The sequence below is a fragment of the Sus scrofa genome, unplaced genomic scaffold (assembly GCF_000003025.6).
Source record: "Sus scrofa isolate TJ Tabasco breed Duroc unplaced genomic scaffold, Sscrofa11.1 Contig1206, whole genome shotgun sequence".
Taxonomy (NCBI): Eukaryota; Metazoa; Chordata; class Mammalia; order Artiodactyla; family Suidae; genus Sus; species Sus scrofa.
The window spans coordinates 1,073,141-1,094,328 of NW_018084833.1; the positions used below are offsets into that span (position 1 = coordinate 1,073,141).

At 56.7% G+C, this 21,188-nt stretch overlaps 1 long non-coding RNA gene and 1 pseudogene across 3 annotated transcripts; both read left to right on the forward strand.

Moving 5' to 3' along the window:
* The first annotated feature begins 5,665 nt into the window (after positions 1 to 5,665).
* Positions 5,666 to 8,751, forward strand: LOC110258065 (annotated as a pseudogene).
* Positions 8,752 to 10,043: 1,292 nt separating this feature from the next.
* Positions 10,044 to 15,183, forward strand: LOC106507749. 3 transcript variants are annotated; one of them, XR_001303990.2, is made up of 3 exons: positions 10,044 to 11,302; positions 13,205 to 14,464; positions 14,682 to 15,183. It is a non-coding gene; the product is annotated as an uncharacterized LOC106507749 (long non-coding RNA). The 3 variants fall into 3 exon arrangements; XR_001303991.2 differs by having other exon boundaries at positions 14,720 to 15,183; XR_002340961.1 differs by having other exon boundaries at positions 13,205 to 13,373; positions 14,241 to 15,183.
* The last annotated feature ends 6,005 nt before the right edge of the window (positions 15,184 to 21,188 follow it).

Below are 21,188 nucleotides of genomic sequence, written 5' to 3' on the forward strand. Positions count from 1 at the left end.
TGCAACTTGTGTCTATTTAGAATTTTTGCCCATTTTGGGGGTATTGTTTGTTTCCTTGTTGGTTGAGTTTTGAGAATTCTTTTGTATCTTCTAGATACCAGTCTTTTTTCGGGGGGGGGGGGTGCCTGAGATACATGGACCCAGGGTGGAATCCAGGCCACAGCAGAAACCCAAGCTGCTGCAGTGACGCCGTTGGATTCTTGACCTGCTGTGCCACAGGAGAACTTTCTATTTTGCTTTTATTGACGTATAGTTGATTTACAATATTGTGTTAGTTTTAGGGATCCAGCAGTGATTCTGTTTTATATATACACACACAAACATACATGTATAATTTTCAGATTATTTTCCCTTACAGGTTATTACAAGATAGTGAATATAACCCCCTGTGCTGTACAGTAGGTCCTTGTCCTTTATCTGTTTTACGAAAAGTAGTGTGTGCCTGCCAGTCCCCAATTCTCCATCTAGCCCTCCCCTGCCCCCTCCCGCTTGGCAACCCTAAGTTTGCCCTTGAAATCTAAGAGTCTATCTCTGATCTCAAACAAGTTCATCTGCATCATCCTTCAAGATTCCACACACACAGGAGTTCCTGCTGGGGCACAACAGCATTGGCGGCATCTCTGCAGCACCAGGACACAGGTTCGATCCCTGGCCCAGCGCAGCGGGTTAAAGGTTCTGAGGTTGCTGCAGCTGCAGCATGGGTCACAACTGTGGCTTGGATCTGATCCCTGATCCAAGAACCCATATGCTGTGGGGCAGCCAAAAAAAAAAAAAAAAAAAAAAAAAAGACGAAAGATTCCACACACTGATGCCACATGAGATCTGTCTTTCTCCGTCTGACCCACTCCACCTCCTTCTCTTCCATGGCCGAGCAGCCCTCGACTGCAGTTACATACACCGCGTCTTCTCCATCCACCTCTCTGCCAATGGACACCTAGGGTGCCCCCGCACCTTGGCTACTACAGTGCTTCTATAAACACTGGGGTGCACACATCCCTTCAAACTAGAGTTTTGGTCTTTTCTAGATAGAAGCCTAGGAGTGGGACTGCTGGACCACAGCTCTACCTCCGGGTTTTAAGGATGCTCCACACTGTTCTGCGCATGGCTTCACTGCAGCCTGGTGTCCGTGCATGTTGGCATCATTACATGTTGGGAAAGTGGACCCAGTTCAGCCCAGTAGCTCGCTCAGCAGACAAGTTCTCCTTCTGCCCTTTCAGTACCGCCTGTAGACGGGGGATTCGTGGCTTTCCTTCTCTCTGTTTCTTCAAGGCTGGCCTTCTGGGTCTTTGGCCAGTCCTCTGGGTACCGGCACATTATCAAATATGTGATTGACAAGGATTTCCTGTCTGTGGCACGTCTTTCATTTTTCTTGACAATGCCTTTTGAAGAGGACAAGTTTTTTTTTGTTGTTGTTGTTGTTTTTTCTTTTTACGGATGCACCTGCGACATATGGAAGTTCCCGGGCTAGGAGTCAAATCTGAGCCTCATCTGCAAACTATGCCACAATTTGCAGCAATGCTGGATCCTTAACCCACTGAGAGAGGCCAGGGATGGAACCTGCATCCTCATGACACTATATCAGGTTCTTAACCGCTGAGCCAGGAGGGAAACCCTGGTTTTTTTTGTTTTTGTTTTTGTTTTTGTTTTTTTGGCTTTGTCTTGTTTTGTTGTTGTTGTTGTTTTTAATGGCCGCACCTGTGATGTATAGAAGATATGGCAGTTCCCAGGTCAGGGATCGAACCTGAGCTGCACCTGTGACTTGCGCCACAGCTTTGGCAACGCCAGATCCTTAACCCACTGCATCAGGCCGGGACCAAATCAGCACCTCACGGACGACCTGAGTTGCTGCAGAGATGGCATCGAATCCTTAGCCTGCTGGACCACAGTGGGAACTCCAAAGAGGACCAGGTTTAATGTCGATGAGGTCCGACGTGTCCATTTTTTTCCTTTTATGGTTCACATGTGTCAAATCTATGAAATCTTTGCCGAACTCAAGCCAGGGTCACAAAGATTTTCTTCTTGTCTTCTTCTAAGCGTTCTATAGTACTAGGTTTTACATTCAGGTCAATGATCAGTTTGAGCTAATTTTTGAATATCGTGCAAGGTATAGATCAAGGCAGTGTTTTGCTTTGGGGTTTTGGGATTTTGTTTGTGGTTTTTTGCACATGAGTATCCAGTTGCTCCAGCACATTTGCTGAAAAGATGAGCCCCATGAAGGTCTTCGTAGCAGACCTCTGGGATTCACCACACCCAGAGAGGGGTTTTCCAGCAAGTTCCAGAGGGCAGGTTTCCTCCAATTCTGCAGACACCACAGTGGCTTCTCTGCCATCCTGTGAGCCACAGCTGTACCCTCCCAACAGGATCTCAGCCTGGGAGTGGGACTCCAGCTCAGCCCCACAGGGTACACCTTGTGTCTGCTCTTCATGCCAACCCCCTGGTCCAGTCAGTAATTCTTACAGTAAAATATCCTAGTTCAAACTGCCATGTGTGCTCTTGGATTGGAGGAATTAATATTGTTAAAATGGCCACATCACCCAAAGTAATCTACAGGTTTAATGCAATCCCCCTATCGAGTTACCCAAGATACTTCATGGAACTAGAACAAATAATCCTGAAATGGAAGCATAAAAGACCCCAAAGTGCCAAAGCACATCCACAGGAAAAAGGACAAAAGCTGGCAGCATAACCTCCCAGACTTCAGCCAATACTACAAAGCTACAGTAAACAAAATAGCATGGTATTGGCATAAAAACAAATGTGGGAGTTCCCTTTGTGGCTCAACAGAAACGAATCTGACTAGGAACCATAAGGCTGTGGGTTCGATCCCTGACCTCGCTCAGCGGGTTAAGGCTCTGACATTGCTGTGACCTGTGGTGCAGGTCAAAGAGGCAGCAGATCCGGCCTTGCCGTGGCTGCGATATAGACCAGCAGCTGTAGCTCTGATTTGACCCCTAGCCTGGGAACCTCCATATGCCGCAGGTGTGGCCCCAAAAAGCAAAAACAAAACAACAACAAACAAACAAAAAAATGTGGATCCATGGAACAGAATACGGAGCCCAGAAATAAACCCACATACCTGTGGTCACTTAAGCTTCAACAAAGGAGGCAAGAATATACAGTGGAGAAAAAGACAGCCTTTTTTTTTTTTTTGTCTTTTCTAGGGCCGCATCTGCAGCATAGGGAGGTTCCAAGGCTGGGGGTCCAATTGGAGCTGTAGCTGCTGCCAGCCTACACCACAGCCGCAGCAATGCAGGATCCGAGCCATGTCTGTGACCTACCCCACAGCTCACGGCCACGCCGGATCCTTAACCCACTAAGCGAGGCCAGGGATCCAACCTGCAACCTCATGGTTCCTAGTGGGATTTGTTAACCTCTGAGCCACAGTGGGAGCTAAGACAGTCTCTTTAGCAACTGGTGCTGGGAAAACTGCACAGCCTCATGTAAAGCAATGAAGTTAGAACATTCCCTCACCCCACACAACAAAATAAACTCAAAATGGCTGAAAAACTTAAACATTAAGACATGACACTAGGAGTTCCCGTCGTGGCACAGTGGTGAACGAATCCCACTAGGAACCATGAGGTTGTGGGTTCGACCCCTGGCCTCGCTCAGTGGGTTAAGGATCCGGCGCTGCTGTGAGCTGTGGTGTAGGTTGCAGATGTGGCTCAGATCCTGCATTGCTGTGGCTCTGGCGTAGGCCGGTGGCTACAGCTCTGATTAGACCCCTAGCCTGGGGACCTCCCTATGCTGCGAGAGTGGCCCAGGAAATGGAAAAAAGACAAAAAAAAAAAAAAAAAAAAAAAAAGACATGACACCATAAAACTCCTAGAAGAGAACATAGACTAAACATTCTCTGACGTAAATCCTGCCAATGTTTTCTTAGGTCAGTCTCCCAAGGCAATAGATATAAAAGCAAAAATAAACAAATGGGACTTGTGACCAACGACGGCTAATTTCCAAAATGTACAAATAGCTCATATAACCCAATAAGGAAAACCAAAGAACCCAATGAAAAAAATGGGCAAAAGATCTAAACAGACATTTCTCCAAAGAAGACATACAGACGGCCAACAGGCACATGAAAAGATAGATGCTCAGCATCGCTCATTATCAGCGAAACACACATCAAATCTACAGTGAGGGACCATCTCACACCGGTCAGAATGGCCATCATTAAACGGTCTATACAGGGAGTTCCCATCGTGGTTCAGCAGTAAGGAACCCAACTGGTATCCATGAGCATGTGGGTTCGATTCCTGGCCTTGATCAATGGATTAAGGATCTGGCGTTGCTGTGAGCTGTGGTGTAGGTTGCAGACATGGCTCAGATCTGGCCTTGCTATGGCTGTGGTGTAGCTGGCAGCTGTAGCTCTGATTCAACCCTTGGCCTGGGAACTCCCAGATGCTGTGGGAGCAGCCCTAAAAAGACACACACACACACACACACACACACAAGTCTACACATCATAAATGATGGAGTTCCTGTCGTGGCGCAGTGGTTAACGAATCCGACTAGGAACCATGAGGTTGCGGGTTCGATCCCTGCCCTTGCTCAGTGGATTAACGATCCAGTATTGCTGTGAGCTGTGGTGTAGGTTGCAGACGTGGCTCGGATCCCGCGTTGCTGTGGCTGTGGTGTAGGCCGGCAGCTACAGCTCCAATTCAGTTCCTAGCCTGGGAACCTCCATATGCTGCGAGAGCAGCCCAGGAAATAGCAAAAAGACTAAATAAATAAATAAATAAATACATAAATAAAAATAAATGCCGGAGAGGATGTGGAGAAAAGGGAAACTTCCTACATGTCGGTGGGAATGTAAATTGGTGCAGCCACTGTGGAGAACAGTATGGCTTAAAATAGAACGACCATATGATCCAGCTCCTACTCCTGGGCATATATCCTTTTTTTTTTTTTTTTTTTTTTTTTGGTCTTTTTGCTTTTTTTAGGGCCATTCCCGCGGCATATGGAGGTCCCCAGGCTAGGGGACTAATCAGAGCTGCAGCCACCGGCCTATGCTAGAGACACAGCAACACAGGATCCGAGCCGCGTCTGCAACCTACACCACAGCTCACAGCAGCGCCGGATCCTTAACCCATTGAGCGAGGCCAGGGATCGAACCTGCAACCTCATGGTTCCTAGTCAGATTCGTTAACCACTGCACCACGGCAGGAACTCCCTGGGCATACATCTTGACAAAACTTTAATTTGAAAAGATATATGTACCTGTATGTTTATTTGCAATAGCCAATACATGGAAATGATTTAATGTCCAACAGTAGATGAACAGAGAAAAATGTGGAACATATACACAATCGAATACTACTCAGCCACAAAGAGAAGGAAATAGTGCCATTTTCAGCAACATGGATGGACCTAGAAATGCTCATATGAAGCAAAGGATGGCAGAAAAGGAAAGATGAATACCATATGTACCATATGATATCATTTGTATGAATCTAAAATATGATACAGGAGTTCTCGTCGTGGCTCAGCAGTAACAAAACCAACTAGTATCCAGGAAGATGTGGGTTCGATCCCTGGCCTCGCTCAGTGGGTTAAGGATCGACTGTTGCTGGAAGCTGTAGCGGAGGTCACAGATGTAGCTTGGATCTTTGTTGCTCTGGCTGTGGCTGTGGCATGGGCTGGATGCTCCGATTCGACCCCTTGCTTGGGAACTTCCATATGCCACAGGTGCGGCCTGACAAAGAAAAAAATAAAATAAATGTTAAAAATTAAAAAATTACACAAACGGGAGTTCTGCAGAGCCTCGGGCCCCTGCTCCCACTCCTGACTCACCGCTGTCGGCTCTCTCTGCAGAATGATTCGGTCAGGAAGCTGCGCCGCAGCCGTGGCTTTTAAAGAGGCTGGAAAGACTCCCTTGGAGCCGGAGGTCGCCATCCCCAGGTAGGAATCGCCCTCAGCAGCCACGACATGAAGTCTTGGGAGAAGGTACCTGCTGACCTGAGCAGAGGCGCAAAGTGAAAGGACCCGTTTGGATGCCCGCCGAGACTGCGAATCGCCGAGACTGCGAATCGCCGAGACTGCGAATCCCTGTGGTGACGGCTCAGATCCTCGGGATCGTGCTCAGATGAGGATCCACACGCGACTCCCTGACCTGCACCTGCGTGGGTCCTCTGAGCTTGTTCCGCAGACGTCGTCCATCAGTACCGAACCCGGGGTCGAGGTTGAAGTCCCCTTGGCAGATCGTTAAGTCCAACGTTTTCGTAAGTTGATACTCAGCTGTTCAAAACAAAACAAAACAAAACGTTTGGAGACCCACTGCACCCACACTTTGGACCACAGGCCCCCCACCCGCCCCCGGCAGCCGGTGTCCTCAGGTAAAGAGTCATTATACTTGGCTGGATGGCCAGGACTGTCCCCTGGGAGTTCAGGTGGCTGGACCGAGTTCCGCTTGCATCCCCTCGATCCCCTTGCAGACCACCCAGGCTGGCCAGGGGGCCCCCTGGGAGCAAAGACAAGCACCTGCCTGGGAGGGTCAGGGTGAAATCCTGAACATCCCCAAAGGATCGACCCAGGCCCACCCCCATCCTTTCGTCTGGGTCATTTCCAAGGAGACCGAAGAGGGGCTCCTCTCTGGGACCGACACAGTCAGTGACCGAGCTGCCTGCTAAGGTGTGTGGTCCAGGAGGAGGGGATGAAGGAGAGAGCAGTCTTCTAAGTGAGCTGTGGAGAAGGCCATTGCGAGGCTCTGCGTCGCCAGTGGCTGTGGGCTCTGGGGCGCAAGGAAGGGCCTCTGGCACCTTGACCCCTGCCCACTGTGGAGTGGAGATTGTGATGAAGAAGCATCAGGCCAGCCTGCCAATGAAGCGGAACACGTGACACCACTTAGTGCTGGGAGCCCGGGTGGTGGGGCTGGAGTCCACTGTTGGGCTTGGAAGAGTGGCATCTTGACCTGGAGGGGTGTCAGCCTCACGGGGCAAGGCACGGCCGCAGCACTGAGAGGGTCCAAGTCTGATGGAGTCTGCATGCCAGGCTCGGGATCAAACTCTGTGCAAAGGGCCCCCGAGCCTGACTGTGAGAGGAATCCTGCCCATCAGTGGGGCAGAAGTCCCGTCCGGCATGCAGTGGTCAGTGCTCCATCAGAAATACCAAGTCCATTCCGTGTGCCCCTCTGTCATGCTGGGCATCACCATGGCAATGCTGTGATGGGTCCAGGTGGAGCCTGGGAGGGGAAGATGGTGGACTCTGGTCCCAAAGAACCAATTTACCAGGTGTTGGAACTCAAGCTTCTTCTCGACTAAAAAGGGATGGGGCGTGGTTGGTTGCCGCAATCGTTGCTGCGGGAATCCTTTGTTCTTGCAGCTGTCCCCGTAGGTGTCTAAGGTGGTGATGTTCCTGTGAAGCTCTAACAAGACAACTGTTATTTCCTGTTCTGCAACTTTTTATCTCAAGGTGAAGGGGAAAGTGTTACACCCTTAAAGGTAGGAGCCTGAGAATGAGCCCTCCTGTATATTTCAGGCTGTTGGCAACATTCCTTTCTTGATTAATTTGTAGCCAAAGCAATAGGCTACAAGGTTAAAGTAAAAGAAACAGATCCAATGTGGATTCAGATCTGTTCTTCCTTACTCTATCAGGACCCCAAATAGGGGTGTCTTTAATGTGTAATTTTCCAAGCGGCAGGCTGCCTTGGTTCCCTATGGGTGCTGTAAAGAAAAGGTGCAGACTCCGTGGCTTTAGACAAAAGAGATCTATGCTCCAGCTCTGGAGGCCAGAAGTCCGAAAGCCAGGTGTCAGCAGGGCAGCACCCCCTCCGAAGTGGCTCCAGGGGCGAAAGCTTCCCTGACCCTCCCAGCCTCTGGTTGCCGGCTATCCTTGGGCTTCCTTGGCTTGCCGTGTGACACTCCGAACTCTGCCTCTGTCAGCACGTGCCCCATCCCCGTCTCCTTCCTCTGGTTTTGTGTCTTCAAACACCCTCTTTGCAAAGCGGCCGCATTTGAAGCTCTGGGTGAATGTGAACCTCGGGGTCACCATCCAACCCCATACACAGACCCAACAGCTACCTCCTCGGAAACAGCCCAAGAGTCAGTGAACATACAGCAGGTTTTACCAAGGGACCGTAAAATAGAAATAGAAGTGTGTTTATCTTTCACGTAGCCCGCGGAGGGTCGGCATCCGAGGGCGATCGGAGACCCCCTTGGAGACGTTCTCTGGGCGCACGTCTCGGGATGTGGTTTCTGTCTTGCAGTCCCAAACGGCTGCTCCGGCTCCAAACATCACCTCCACTCTCCCCCAAGAAGGAAGAGCAAAAGGGACCCGAAGAGCATGACTTTCCCTTTAAAGAGAGGACCTAGAGCAGCTTACCTCTTCTGCTCACACCCCATTGGCCGGATCTCAGTCGCATGCTCTTGCTGCAAAGTGTGCTGGGAAATGTAGTCTTTTTCTGCACCAAGCGACCCCAGAGGTCTGGAACTTGTCAGTCTCGGGCACAAGCATGTCGTGAGGAAAATGGGGAAAAGGAGACCTGGGCCCTGGGCAGATGGCCTTCCAGGCACAGCTCATCCCACGGCTCCAGACCCCAGTGACCTTGGACGGAGGTCAGGGGTCCCGCAGGTCCCAGCCGACAGGTGTTCTGGGGAAGGCGATATCGGCATCAAGATCTAAGGAGGGGGCAGGGAGGAGGAGGGAGGGGGGGAGGGCGGGCAGAGGAACAGACCGTGCGGGCCCTGAGGCAGCCGACCATGGGCAGACCCGGAACGCGCATTTTGCAACACCAAGGTCGGTACATACCGGTCTCCATGGTAGTGACCGAGAGAGCCCAGAACCCGGGCCGTTGCCCTCATCTGCCTTAGTGGTGCTCTGAGCTCTTAGTAAGCTCTCGGCTTTCGTCTCATAGATCCTGAAGGTCTGCTGTGTAGAAAGAAGGTGGGGGCGGAGGATCGCAGGGAGGCGGCCGGGAGAGAAGTGCCCGTGGGCGGCCCTGCGTCCCACTCACCCGGTCTCACCGGGGGCTCCGATGCTCAGTGTAAGGAGCGCAGGCAAATGTCCACCCAGGGAGGAGCGGGCCCTTCTTGGCCAAATGGAATGAATTCCACTGTCCATCCTGCACCCTTCGGCCGGAGGAGGGGTGAAGTTCTGACCCGCAGAGCCACACAGATGAGCACCGAGAGCCTTTTATGTAAAAGAAACCAGACACAAAAGGCACCTACAGGAGAGTCCATGCATGTGAAATATCCAGAATAGAATAACCTTTCTTTTTTTTTTTGCTTTGTTAGGGCCGCACCCATGGCATATGGCGGTTCCCAGGCTAGGGGTTGAATCGGAACTGTAGCCGCTGGCTTACCCCACAACCACACCAACACCAGATCCAAGCTGCATCTGCAACCTACACCACAGCTCACGGCAACGCCAGGGAGCAAGGCCAGGGATCGAACCCTCAACCTCATGCTTCCTAGTGGGATTCTTTTCCAATGCACCACAACGGGAACTCCCAGAATAGAAAAATCTTTAGAGACAGAAGTCGGGCTGGTGGCTGCCAGGGGCTGGGGGAGGGGGCTAAGGAATGAGTGCCTCCTGGGTGCAGGGTCTCCTTTGGGCGTGATGAAAACGTTCTGGAACTCCATGGAGGTGCTGATGGCAGAGCATTGGGACTGTACTGAGAAAAGGCCACTGGAGTTCCCGCCGTGCCTCAGTGGTTAACGAATCCGCCCAGGAATCATGAGGTTGCAGGTTCGATCCCTGGCCTCGCTCATGGGTTAAGGATCCGTCATTGTCGTGGGCTGTGGTGTAGGTCGCAGACACGGCTCAGATCCCGCGTTGCTGTGGCTCTGGTCTCCGATGCGACCCCTAGCCTGGGAACCTCCATGTGCTGTGGGTGCGGCCCTAGAAAAAGACAAACACACACACACACACAAAAAAAGCCACTGAATTGTATAATTTCAAATGGTAAATTTTGGGGTTCCCTGGTGGCCTAGCCATTAAGGATCCAGCATGGTCACTGCTGTGGCATGGGTTTGATCCCTGGTCCAGGAACTTCTGTCAGCTGTGGGCACAGCCTCCCCCCAAACCAAACCAAACCAATGGTTAATTTTATGTTATATGTATTTCACCTCAATAAAAAAGACACACGTGGGGAGTTCAGCAGGTTAAGGATCCCGTGGGACGTGGTTCCCCTGAGAAGCCTCCGCAGGTTGAGGGCCCGGGGCCATCGCGCTATTTTAATGTTTGCACAACGTTCAGTCACCTGGATGCCCCTCGATTCGCGTTGTCAGGCGCCTCTCGATGGGCATCTAGGATGTGCCAACGTCTCTCTAACGAGGCTGTGCGAGTGACCAGCTACATCCACGCCTGGCCTTAATCATTAACTTTGGACAGGCTCCCACAGTGACATTTCTGGGTCAAAGGCTTTTCTTTTTGCTTTTTTTAGGGCTGCGTCTGCGGCCTATGGACGTTCCCCGGCTAGGGGTCGAATTGGAGCTGCAGCCACTGGCCTACACCACAGCCGCAGCAGCGCGGGATCCAAGATGCAGCGGCTTTCCAGGATAAAGCCGCACGGACCTCCGCCCCGGGGGGAGCTGAGGAAGAGCCACAGCCCCCCCCCCCCCCCGCTTGTCAGGCGCGGCTGCTGATGGGGGTGGGCAGCCCGAACCGTGAGGACGGGCAGGGGTGCCGTGCTGGGGGGCTTCGGCCTCCTGCCTGCTTCCCTCCTCCCATCTGGGCTGCAGACTGCCCTTCTCAGCGACCCCACCCTCACCCCGCCTTCCTCTTTCAGCCCCCACAATGCATCTGCTCCCTGCTGCCTCAGAGCCTTTGCCAACGCGGCCTTCCCTCCCTCGGCCAGGGGCTCCACCCACGTCCCTCCCCTCCCCTTTGCGTGGGTCCCAGCCCACGCGCCCCTCCCGCAGAGGCCCTCCTGACCTGATGCCGGCTTCCCATCGCCCCCGACCCCCACTCCCTTCGGCCATCAGCGCTGGGCCCTCCATGGGCCCTTGAGGCCCTGCTGCTGGGCTGGGCCTGCCTGTGTCCGGTCCTGATGGCTGCTGGATCCTCACCCCAGCCCGGGGCTGGGCGTGCAGGCACCTGTGAGCATGTGCGCGAGTGCACGTGCGCGCGCACGCACACACACACACACACACACACACACACAGAGCCCAGGGGAGCTGACTGAACACGCGGCCTGGGAACACTGGCCATGAGGGTGCAGGCTCAGGCCACGCACGACCCTGCGGCCCTCCGTGCTGCTGAGTCCACAGCGTCCTCTGCCCCCCCACCCCCCGAGGCCGGCTGGACCTGGGCCCAGACCAGGACCTTGCAGGACAGTGACTGCTTCCTTGCTCAGGGAGCTCTGGTAAGGCCGGCAGGGGCTCAGGGTGGGGGTGGAGAAGGTGGGGGGGGGGCTGGAAGGATGGAGCGAGGGGGGGGACCAGTGAGCCTGAATAAAAGCGTCAGGGCACCTCAGCCTGGCATCAGGCCGGTGGCGCTAGGCCCAGGGCGAGCCGCAGTAGTGGGCCGTAGAGGGCTGCGCTGCCATCAGCCCCGGCCCCAGTCCCGGCCCATCGCAGCCGCGTGAGACTTGGAGGCGCTGCTGGAGCTGGTGACCAGGCGGGCCGTCTGCAAAGCGCGAAGCACTCGTCCTATGACTTGGGCCTCCTGTGAGAATCTGCTGAGAAATGTGCTCCTGTGTTTGGGGCACAGGAAGAAAGTTCTGCTTGGGGTCTAACCTCAGCGTCTCCTGTTGTGGTTTAATCCCCGAGCAGCCTCCTGGTGTAGACCCGACTCGTCCTTTGGGACTGGGATGCCAGGCATCCGGGCAGCCTGGGACCCTCCCTCCGGACACAGTGGGAGCACTGGGGAGGGTGACCTCCAGGGACGCTGCTCGGCCTGGCTCTCAGGTCACAGGCTCTGGGGGATGCTGGCTGCCATGCTGGGGGAGGCCAGGAACTGAGGCCTCCCCCCAGAGCCAGGGCCACGTGCCGGCACCTGCACCCCCCCGCCCAGCTCCACTTCAGCGAGCCCGGCTGACATTCTGACTGTGCCAAGGCTGCAGGGCTCAGCTGCTCCCGGGGTCCCGGCCCACAGAACCATGAGCTGTTCTAAGCTGCTGAGTTTGCGGGTCCTTTGTGACACAGCAAGAGATCGTGAGCACACGGTGCTTTTGGAGCCGGACGCTCGGAAAAGAATCCCGGGAGAATGTCCTGGAGAAAGAGGGCAGGAGGGTCGGGAGTCGTTTTAAAAGAACCCTGGGCCTCTGGGAATAAGGTCAGTCCCCAGTCCTAGGCAGGAGCAGGAAGCCCCAGGGGACCAGCCCCACCGGCTCCCCCTCTCCAGGCCCCTGCTGCGAGGACATTCCAGACGCATCGAACTTTTTGGTTCATTTCTGGCCCGTGTACCAGCACTTCCTCATTCCTGCAACGCTCTCCTCCACCTCGTCCTGGTATTCACCCTTCAGGCCCTCTCACCTTCTACAGGAAGCCGGCCCTGATTGCAGCGGCCTCACCGGCCCAGCCGGCTGCTGCCCCGCCCCCACGCTGGCACCCAGGCTCTGTGTCCCTCTCATGCCCGGGGCTGCGAGGTCCCCGGGAGGGGCTCCTGGCCTGTCTCACCTTCTGTGTTCTGGAACCAGCACAGAAGGTGACATGAGTGTTTCCTTGGGGCCACATAACAATGTGTGACTTCTAAAGCCAGAATCCAGTCTCCCCATCCTGGAGGCCAGTCCAAACCCCAGGAGTGGCAGAGCCGGCTCATCTGCAGGCTCCCGGCGAGGGGCCTCCTGTCCCTCCGGCTCCTCCTCCCGGCCTCCGGCCTCCGCTCGGCAGCAGGTGCAGCGTGGCTCCCGTCTCCGCCGTCTTCTCCCGGGTCTGTCTGTTCCTGTGCATCTCCTCTGAGGACACTGCTCATGGATTTGGGGCCCCCAGAGAAGCCAGGGTGCTCTCTCTCCATCTTAAGATTTCCACCTTAAAAAGGGAAGACCCCCTTTTTTTTTTTTTTTTTTTCCTTTTGGTCTTTTCAGGGCCACCGGAGGCTCCCAGGCTAGGGGTCCAATTGGAGCTACAGCTGCCGGCCTACACCAGAGCCACAGCAACGTGGGATCTGAGCTGCATCTGTGACCCACACCACAGCTCACGGCAGTGCTGGAGTGAGGCCAGGCATGGAACCCGAGTCCTCATGGATACCAGTTGGATTCGTTTCCGCTGAGCCACAGCAGGAGCTTCAAGGGAAGACCCTTTTTCTGAATAGGTCTCATTCACAGGTTCCAGGGGTGAGGATAAGAATGCTCTTTTGGGGGGCTACCATGCAGCCCACTGCGGGTTGGTGCTATAGACACGAGGGACCTGCCTACTGCAAAAACAAAACCAAACCAGATTCTGGAATCTGAGAAGCGGAAGTCGCCCGAGGCCTCCTCTTATCGCTTGGAGCCGGTGAGTGGGGAGCAGGCAGGCAGGCCTGGCCCCAAAGGCAGATGCCCGCAGCTGTGGCCTGAGCACTGGGCCACACCAGCCCGAGGCTATGGCTGGGCCGAGCCCTTCCCTGCCTCCAGCTCTGCGGGGTCCCTCCTGGCACAGGCGTGGTCCCTCCCAGCCTCCGATTTGGATCCACGGGGCCCCCATAGGTCAAGGGCAGGATCAGACTGCAAGCATGTGGGTGGAGGGGACCGAGGAAGATCCCGGGACCCGGGGACTCGGGACTGGTCAGAGTAGCGACGTGTAAGTGCAAAGGACAGGAGGGAGGGGTCCCCGCCCGCCCAGGGCTGCTCCTCCAGAAACACTGGTTGTCCACCTGCCCACGTGCAAATCCCAGCCCCGCGCACAGCATCTGCCTGGTGGGCTGAGCTCATGGGGTTTTGGGCCCTTGGCCACGATGCCCCCGTGTGGGTGGGCATGGGGGCGGGAGGAGGTGGAGGAAGGGGGTGCCCAAGGGAGGTGGCCAGCCTGGTGCTGTCCCGGCCCCACCAGGGCTCCTGGGACGTGGAGAAGGTGCAGTCTGGCTTGCTGGCCTGTCCTCATGCCTCAAGATAGGTGGCTGGCAGCCCCTGAGTCCTGGCGCCCACCCCCTGCTGGCCAGGGATGCCCTCGCCACATGGAACTGTTGCTGCCTCAGCTCAAGGCCCTGGTGCCCCCCAGGCCCTGGTGCATGTGCTCAGCCCTTGTCATTCCCTTTCCCAAAGACGGGGGTCCTGGAGGGCTGGGGACCCCAGACTCAAGGGCAAGTAGGGAGGCAGAGAAGCTTGAACGGGGGGGCGGGGGGGGGGCAGAACAGGCAGGCACATCTCATGGCTCGGGTTTCAGTTCAGCTGGTCGCTAAGAAGGAATGGGCAGGCGCTCAAGGGAGTGCAGTTTCCACCCGGCCCTGCGTAGCCCAAGACACGCACAGCTGAGGATTACGCTGGGGGCAGAGGCAGAGAGACACGTCCACAGAGAAAGGCAGCATCAGACGTGGGAAGCCCAGGAGGGCTTCCTGGAGGAGGGGGCTCCAGAGCTGAGTCCTAAAGGAGGCGCCAGTCAGGAGTGGGGTGAGCAAAGAGACCTGAGCCGGGGACCAGGCCCCACTCTCTCCCTCTCCGTCTGTCTGTCTGTCTCTGTCTCTCTCTCCGGATCTGCTGATGATTTCCGGGTTCCCTCTGCCAGCTCCCCCACCCCTCCTGGCCGGCCCGCAGGGGAGGGCGGTCTTGGGCTGCTGAGTGGAGCTGTCCTCTGTGAAATGACGGTGTGCGCTGGTGGCTCTTGCAGACTCAAGCTGAGCCCGGGTTCGATGTTCTCTAACTCAGAGTCAGAGGAGGGGACGACTGCCCGGACTACTGTCTGTCTGCAGTCAGGCCGCCGGGTCCGCTCTGGGCGAGGCCGACTGCCCAGTGGCTCTGCGGGACCAGCACCAGATCAGCCACCAAAGGTTGGACGCCCCTGACGCCCGCGGTTCTTAGAAAGGAGATCCCGCGCCCCTGGCCCGCTGCCTCCCATCTCCCCACGACACCTCCATGCCTCGCAGGCTCCATGACTCTCCATGACTCACGCGGGCTTCAGGAGCTTCCAAACCAACCAGATTTACAGGTCTTGGGTTGCCCCAAAGGCTATGAGCTTGCTGGGCTGGGTTAGGGGTGGGGAAGGCTGCACCCCCACTGCTTGGGCTAAGACCAGGACTGTGCTTTTTAATTATTATTAAAAATAATATTTTCAGAAGTTCCTGTCGTGGCTCAGAAGTAACAAACCTGACTAGTATCCATGACGATGCGGGTTCAATTCCTGGCCTCGCTCAGTGGGTTAACAATCCAGCATTGCCGTGAGCTGTGGTGTAGGTCGCAGACAGGTTCAGATCCCGTGTGGCTGTGACTGTGGTGTTAGCTGGCAGCTGCAGCTCCGATTCGACCCCTAGCCTGGGAACTTCCATATGCTGCGGGTGTGGCCATAAAATAATAATAATAATTTTCAGAGTTCCCTGGTGACTCAGTGGGTCTGGCAGTGGATCTGGCATTGTCACTGCTGTGGCTCGGGTTGCTGCTGTGGCGCAGGTTCGATCCCCAGCCCAGGAACTTCGGCATACTGTGGACACAGCCAAGCCCTACCCCTCGGAGCCCGTGCATGTCCCATTGTCCACCCAGCCCCTAGCTTAGGACCCAGTCCCTATAGACTCTTAGGAAACCACAGAAGTGCTTTCAAATCAAAAAGAAACCCAGAGGAATAAATGAACTTTTAGGGCTGAGTATTAGACGCGTCTTTATTCTAACACAGTCATAGACTATAGTTTTCTTTTCTTTTTCTTTGTCTTTTAGGGCCATACTTGCAGCACATAGAGGTTCCCAGACTAGGGGGCGAATCTGAGCTACCGCTGCTGCCTACACCACAGCCACAGCCACGCCAGATCCAAACCACGTCTATGACCTACACCACAGCTCATGGCAATGCCGGATCCTTAACCCACTGAGCGAGGCCAGGGATCGAACCTTCAACCTCATCGTTCCTAGTTGGACTAGTTTCTGCTGTGTCAGGACGGGAACTCCTAGACTATAATTTTCAATGTCTCTACGGAGGAAGGAGACCAGGGAGGCCCAGAGCCATGGTCCCTCCACGGCCCTGACCCGAGGAGCAGGCCTGCCGGAGGGAGAGTCTCAAAGGCACTAGTTAGTGCAAAGATGGGGGTGGGGGGGGCAAAGGAGCAAACAGAAAGGAAAGAAAGGAAGTAGGGAGAGAGGGAAGGAAGAGACGGGAGTGAGGGAGGAAAGCCAGGGCCGCAGCCAGGGCCGGAGCAGCCTCGGTGGTGGCTCTGCTGCTTCCCCAGCCTCCAGGGCCCCTGCTGGGTGGGGGCCTCGCAGGAAGAGCTGGAGCTCGAAGGGGGCAGGCGGCAGAGTGAGAGAAGCCCCCAAACACCGCACAACCCGACACATGGAGGTACCGTCTCTCCAGAACAGCCACAGTGTGGGCACCAGCAAGAGCCCACACCTGGCTGGCTGGCCAAGACTGACCACTGTGCGCATCACTGGACAGCTCTCCCCGGGCGGCTGGAGGCTGGGGTCCACTCTCGGGGCTCATCCCCCTCCTCACGCCCCGCCCTGCCCCCAGCGAAGGCTCCAGGCCCCGTACTCCCCACTCTGTCCCTCGCCTGCGGCTGGAGCTACTTCCACTAGAGGGCAGTGCTGCCCAGGCATCCCCAGAGGCCAGGCGGGTTTGGCAGGTGCCCAGGAGAACCCCGGGCTGGAGAGGAGGACGGGGCCCTCCTCTGGGCGGGGGGTCACTGGATAAAATACAGGACCCCTGGTGAGATTTGGATTTCATGCAAACAGCAAAAGGCATTTTTTTTTTCCTTTTTGGGGTGGCACCGTGGCATATGGACTTTCCCAGGCTGGGGGTGGGGTCGGAGCTGCAGCTGCCGGTCCATGCCAGCCACAGCAACGTGGAATCTGATCTTTAACCCTCTGTGCGAGGCCAGGGATCAAACCCTCATCCTCGTATGGGGACTCCCATACAAATGACATTTTTTAGTACAAGTGTGTCCCAAATATTACATGGGACATACTTGTTCTAAAAAAATGTTCCTTGGAGTTCCTGTTGTGTCTCAGCAGTAATGGACCTGACTAGTATCCATGAGGTTGCAGGTTCGATCCCTGGCCTTGCTCCATGGGTTAAGGATCCGGCGTTGCCGTGAGATGTGGTGTAGGTTGCAGACGCATCTCAGATCCTGCATGGCTGTGGCTGTGGTGTAGACTGGCAGCTGCAGCTCCAATTCAACCCCCAGCCTGGGAACCTCCATATGCTGTGGGTACAGCCCTAAAAATAACAAAAAAAAAAAAAAAAAAAAAAAAGCTGTTCCTCGTTTATCTGAAATTCGGGTCTTACCCAGTGCCCTGGGTTTTACTTGCTAGGTCTGGTGCCCGCACCTGGGACAGCACACACACGTTCAGGGAAGTCCAGGGTGGGGCCGTGGCCCGGCTCCAGGCTCACTAGCTCAGTGCCGGATGTCAGATGGGTCACCAGGAGGCCGCACCTGCCCAACGCAGTGACTCAGGGGAATAATGGCAGTGGTGCTGCCTGGCATCTAGGCAGAGGTGTGGCAGGGCGGGGTGGGGGTGACATCGGCTGAACTCTGGAACCTTGCCTCTGACCTCTGACCTGCTGCAAAGAGGGCACAGGATCCACTGACTTTGATTCAGGAGTCACTTATCCAGCCTCTGGGAGGCGAAGGGTGTGGTGAGGGTTAAAGGCCAGAGAAGTAGGCCTGCTCACCCGGAGGGACGCTCCAGCCGTGGTTAGACTTGTTGGAATGCTCTAGACTTGTGCAATGCACAACCTGCATAACTGTGCCGGGTGGTCCTGACTCGTGTCCCTCCTTCCCTCCTCCCCCAGGGCCCTCCTTCGTCTCCCCTGGCCAGGCTTCCACTCCCGCCACGGCTCTGTGCTGCCATCCGCCCTTCTAACTTAGTTCTAGTCGGGCCAAGAGCTCCCCTAGGCCTAAACGGGGTTCGTGAATGGACGGGGCTCGGACTCACTCGGGGGGCCGCCTTGCTCCAGTGCGTGTGGGGGCGTGTGCGAGTGGACATGGTTGTGAGTGTGCGAGTGTGTGGGGTGTGCACGGCTGTGAGTGTGTGTGTGAGTGCACACACAGGGGCGGAGGCAGGAGCTTGGATACCCCCTCCCTGGGTCCGGGTCCCCATGGGGGCCCGACAGACAGGGGTGAGGCCCTGGGGCTTGTGGGCAGCTCAGTCGTGCCCAGTCCCTGAGTCTGCTTGTCCGGAGGGTGGACCAGCGCTGCACAGGAGCAGGCCAGCCGTTCCTGCCAGCTTTTCGGGTGCCCTCAGAGCCACTCAGCCCCTCTCGGGGAGGTGGGCCCCACTGCCAGCCCAGGCCTCGGGAGCAGCCGAGCCCTGCCCCTCCCGCTTCAGGACGCCGAGGACCCCCTGCCCCCCGCCCACTGCTCAGCAGGACAAAAGGGACCAGGGCACCTGGAGGCCAGAGAGGCAGCCCCTTGGCCGGCAGCTGAAGCTGGGAACCGGTGGCATGAGGTGGGGTGGGGTGTGGCCAGCTGGGCCTCCAGCCTCGTCCACCCCGACGCTGGCCTGAGGAGCAGCAGGGCAGCTGACGGAGTTTGGACACCAGCTGGGCCAGGGGTGAGGTGGCTGAGGGCAGCTGCCACAGGAAGAGCGGCTGACGGGCCTGGCACGTCACTCAGCCGGTCCCATTTCAGGGCACTGCCCCTCTGCACAGCTGAGGGAATGGCCCTGAGAGGAAGGGCTGGGCGGCAGCACGCGGGGGGCGGGGGGCTGCCTGGGGCTGACCCTGGGTTTGAACACCCCCACCAAACCCCATCTTCTGCCCCATCTTGCTGGCCAGGCAGCCAGGGTGCCCTCTTTGTCCAGTGGGGGCCGAGGGAGGCCACCTCCAAGGACCTGAGACCTGGGTTACCGCTGATGTTAGAAGCAGGGAGGCTGGTGGGGCCGTTCGGGCTCCGCGACCTTGAAGTGGCGTCTGCGTGGACGCCTTCTGCCTTCAGCCCCGATGTCCCCAGCTCTCTGTCCCTGCCGTGGGTGCGCCTGGCAACCCAAGCTTGCAACCCAGACATGCACGTTGTGGGCATGAGAAGCTGGGGGGGTGGGTGCTGCTGACACCCCAGGGCCCAGCTCTCAGGCGGGGGCAGGGCCGGTGCAGCTCCAGCTTCCCTCCTCTGCCCGACCCCCCATCACCCTCTCGTGGTCCTCTGTCCCTCTTGGGGAGGAAGGATCACACGGTGTGGCCTGGCTCAGACCCTCCCCCAGCCTTGTGACCCTGGAGCTCCTGACAGCACAGCCAGATGGCGCTTTCCCATTGGCCCCGGGCACAGGCTCCCTGTCCCTGGCTCCTTGTGTGTGCCCGGGCCTGTCGGCCAGGCCCCTGCCCTCTCCCTGGGGAGTTTGCGGCCCCAGCAGTGCCCCCTGCAGAGCCCCGGGAATCGGGCCCATGGGCCTCACCTCATCTATTTTTAAGCACAAGCCCATGAAAGATTCACAGGCCACTTTCTTACTGGTGGCGGGCTGGCACGGGTGCCTAGTGGCACACCCACTGGGAAACCCCAAAGCACACAGGCCCAGGGCAGCTCGGCAGGCACCCCAGGGCTGACCTGGGGCCCCAGCGGAGGCGGGCCCCTCCCTGAGTGCCCACCTGCTGGGCAGGGGCTGCTGGCTGCTGCCCTCACTGCTGCCACTCCCTCCCTGGCTTCGTCTGGCCTTTCTCCTGTGTGGGTTTGAAGGCACAGGAACCCACCTCCTGAGGCCCGGCCTTCCACTGCCCAGGAGGCCTGGGTGCCTTGGCGTTTAGCCAGATCTCTAGACTTCAAAGGTAGGGCACCCTGCCCTGTCCCTGCCACGCAGTGAGAAGGGTCAAATGGTGGTTTATCTCGGCCTCCAGCAAGGCCCTTCCCTCCAGACACCCCACCCAGCTCGCGATAAACACTAGGGCCGCACCCTGGCCCTGGCAGAGGGTGGCCGGGGGGCGAGGGGTGGGGGAGCAGACGGGGAGGTGGTCTGTCAGGCTCCTGTGGCCTCAGGAGGTGGGGCGGGCTCAGCCTTGATTGGGTCACCTGCTGTCACATGCTATCTGGCTGGGTCCCAGAACAGGCCCAGGAGGGCTCCCAGCTCTCCTCCAGCAGGGAGAGAGTTTGAGCCTGACTTAGCCACAAACCCACCCAGCACCTTCCCTGGGTGCCTGTGGGGACCCAGGGTGCCCGGGAGGGTCAGGCAGGACGCTGGCATGTCAGAGCCCCTCACACTGGGGCTTTGTGCATGGGAGGAGCCCAAGGGAGCCCAGGCTGGTTGTGCTCAGTTGTGAATCACTCATTTTATTTTACTTGATTTTTTTGGCCATGCCCGTGGCATGCGGAAGTTCTCCCCAGCCAGGGATCGACCAGAGCCGCAGTAGTGACAACACCGGGTCCTTAACCCACTGAGCCACCAGGGAACTCCATACTTTTAGAGTGCATCTCTTGTCTCTTGGTATTTCCACCAACCCAGAAGGTTCTCTGGTGACTCACTTTCTAGAAACAAAAAGAGTTCCTTGGAGTTCCCGTCGTGGCTCAGTGGTTAACGAATCTGACTGGGAACCATGAGGTTGCAGGTTCGATCCCTGGCCTTGCTCCGTGGGTTAAGGATCCGGCGTTGCCGTGAGCTGTGGTGTAGGCCGTAGGTGCGGTTCGGATCCCACGTTGCTGTGGCTCTGGTGTAGGCTGGCGGCTACAGCTCCAACAAGTCTCCTAGCCTGGGAACCTCCGTATGCTGCGGAAGTGGCCCTAGAAAAGGCAAAAGGACAAAAAAGCAAAAAGAGTTCCTTGCTGGCTTTCCCCATGGGGCAAGACAGTAGAATACTGACGTTTGTTTCAGACCCACCCTGCAAAGTCTGAGGCCCTCCCCCTCCCCCTTCCCCGGCAAGAGGAAAAGGGGGCGTTTTCTTTCAACACTTCACCGGAGGAGGAAGGGACATTGAGCAACAGGCTTTCCAGAAGGCCCCCAGGGAGCAGGGGGGCCAGGGGAGCGGGTGTGGGGAACAGGGACTTCCTCTGTAAAATGGGGGTGCATTTAGGGAGCGCTTATTGAGCACCTACTAGGTGCCAGGCTTGTTCTTGGGGCTTCAGACACCAGCGAACAGAGCAGACAGTCCCAGGGGAGCAGCCACGGGAGCTGCGGGCCAAGGGGAAGCACTGGGGTGGGCAGCTCTTTCTGCCGGGGTTGGGGGGGGTGATGACCCCCTCTCTGAGAAGCCCGCCTGGGACCCAGCATCCCC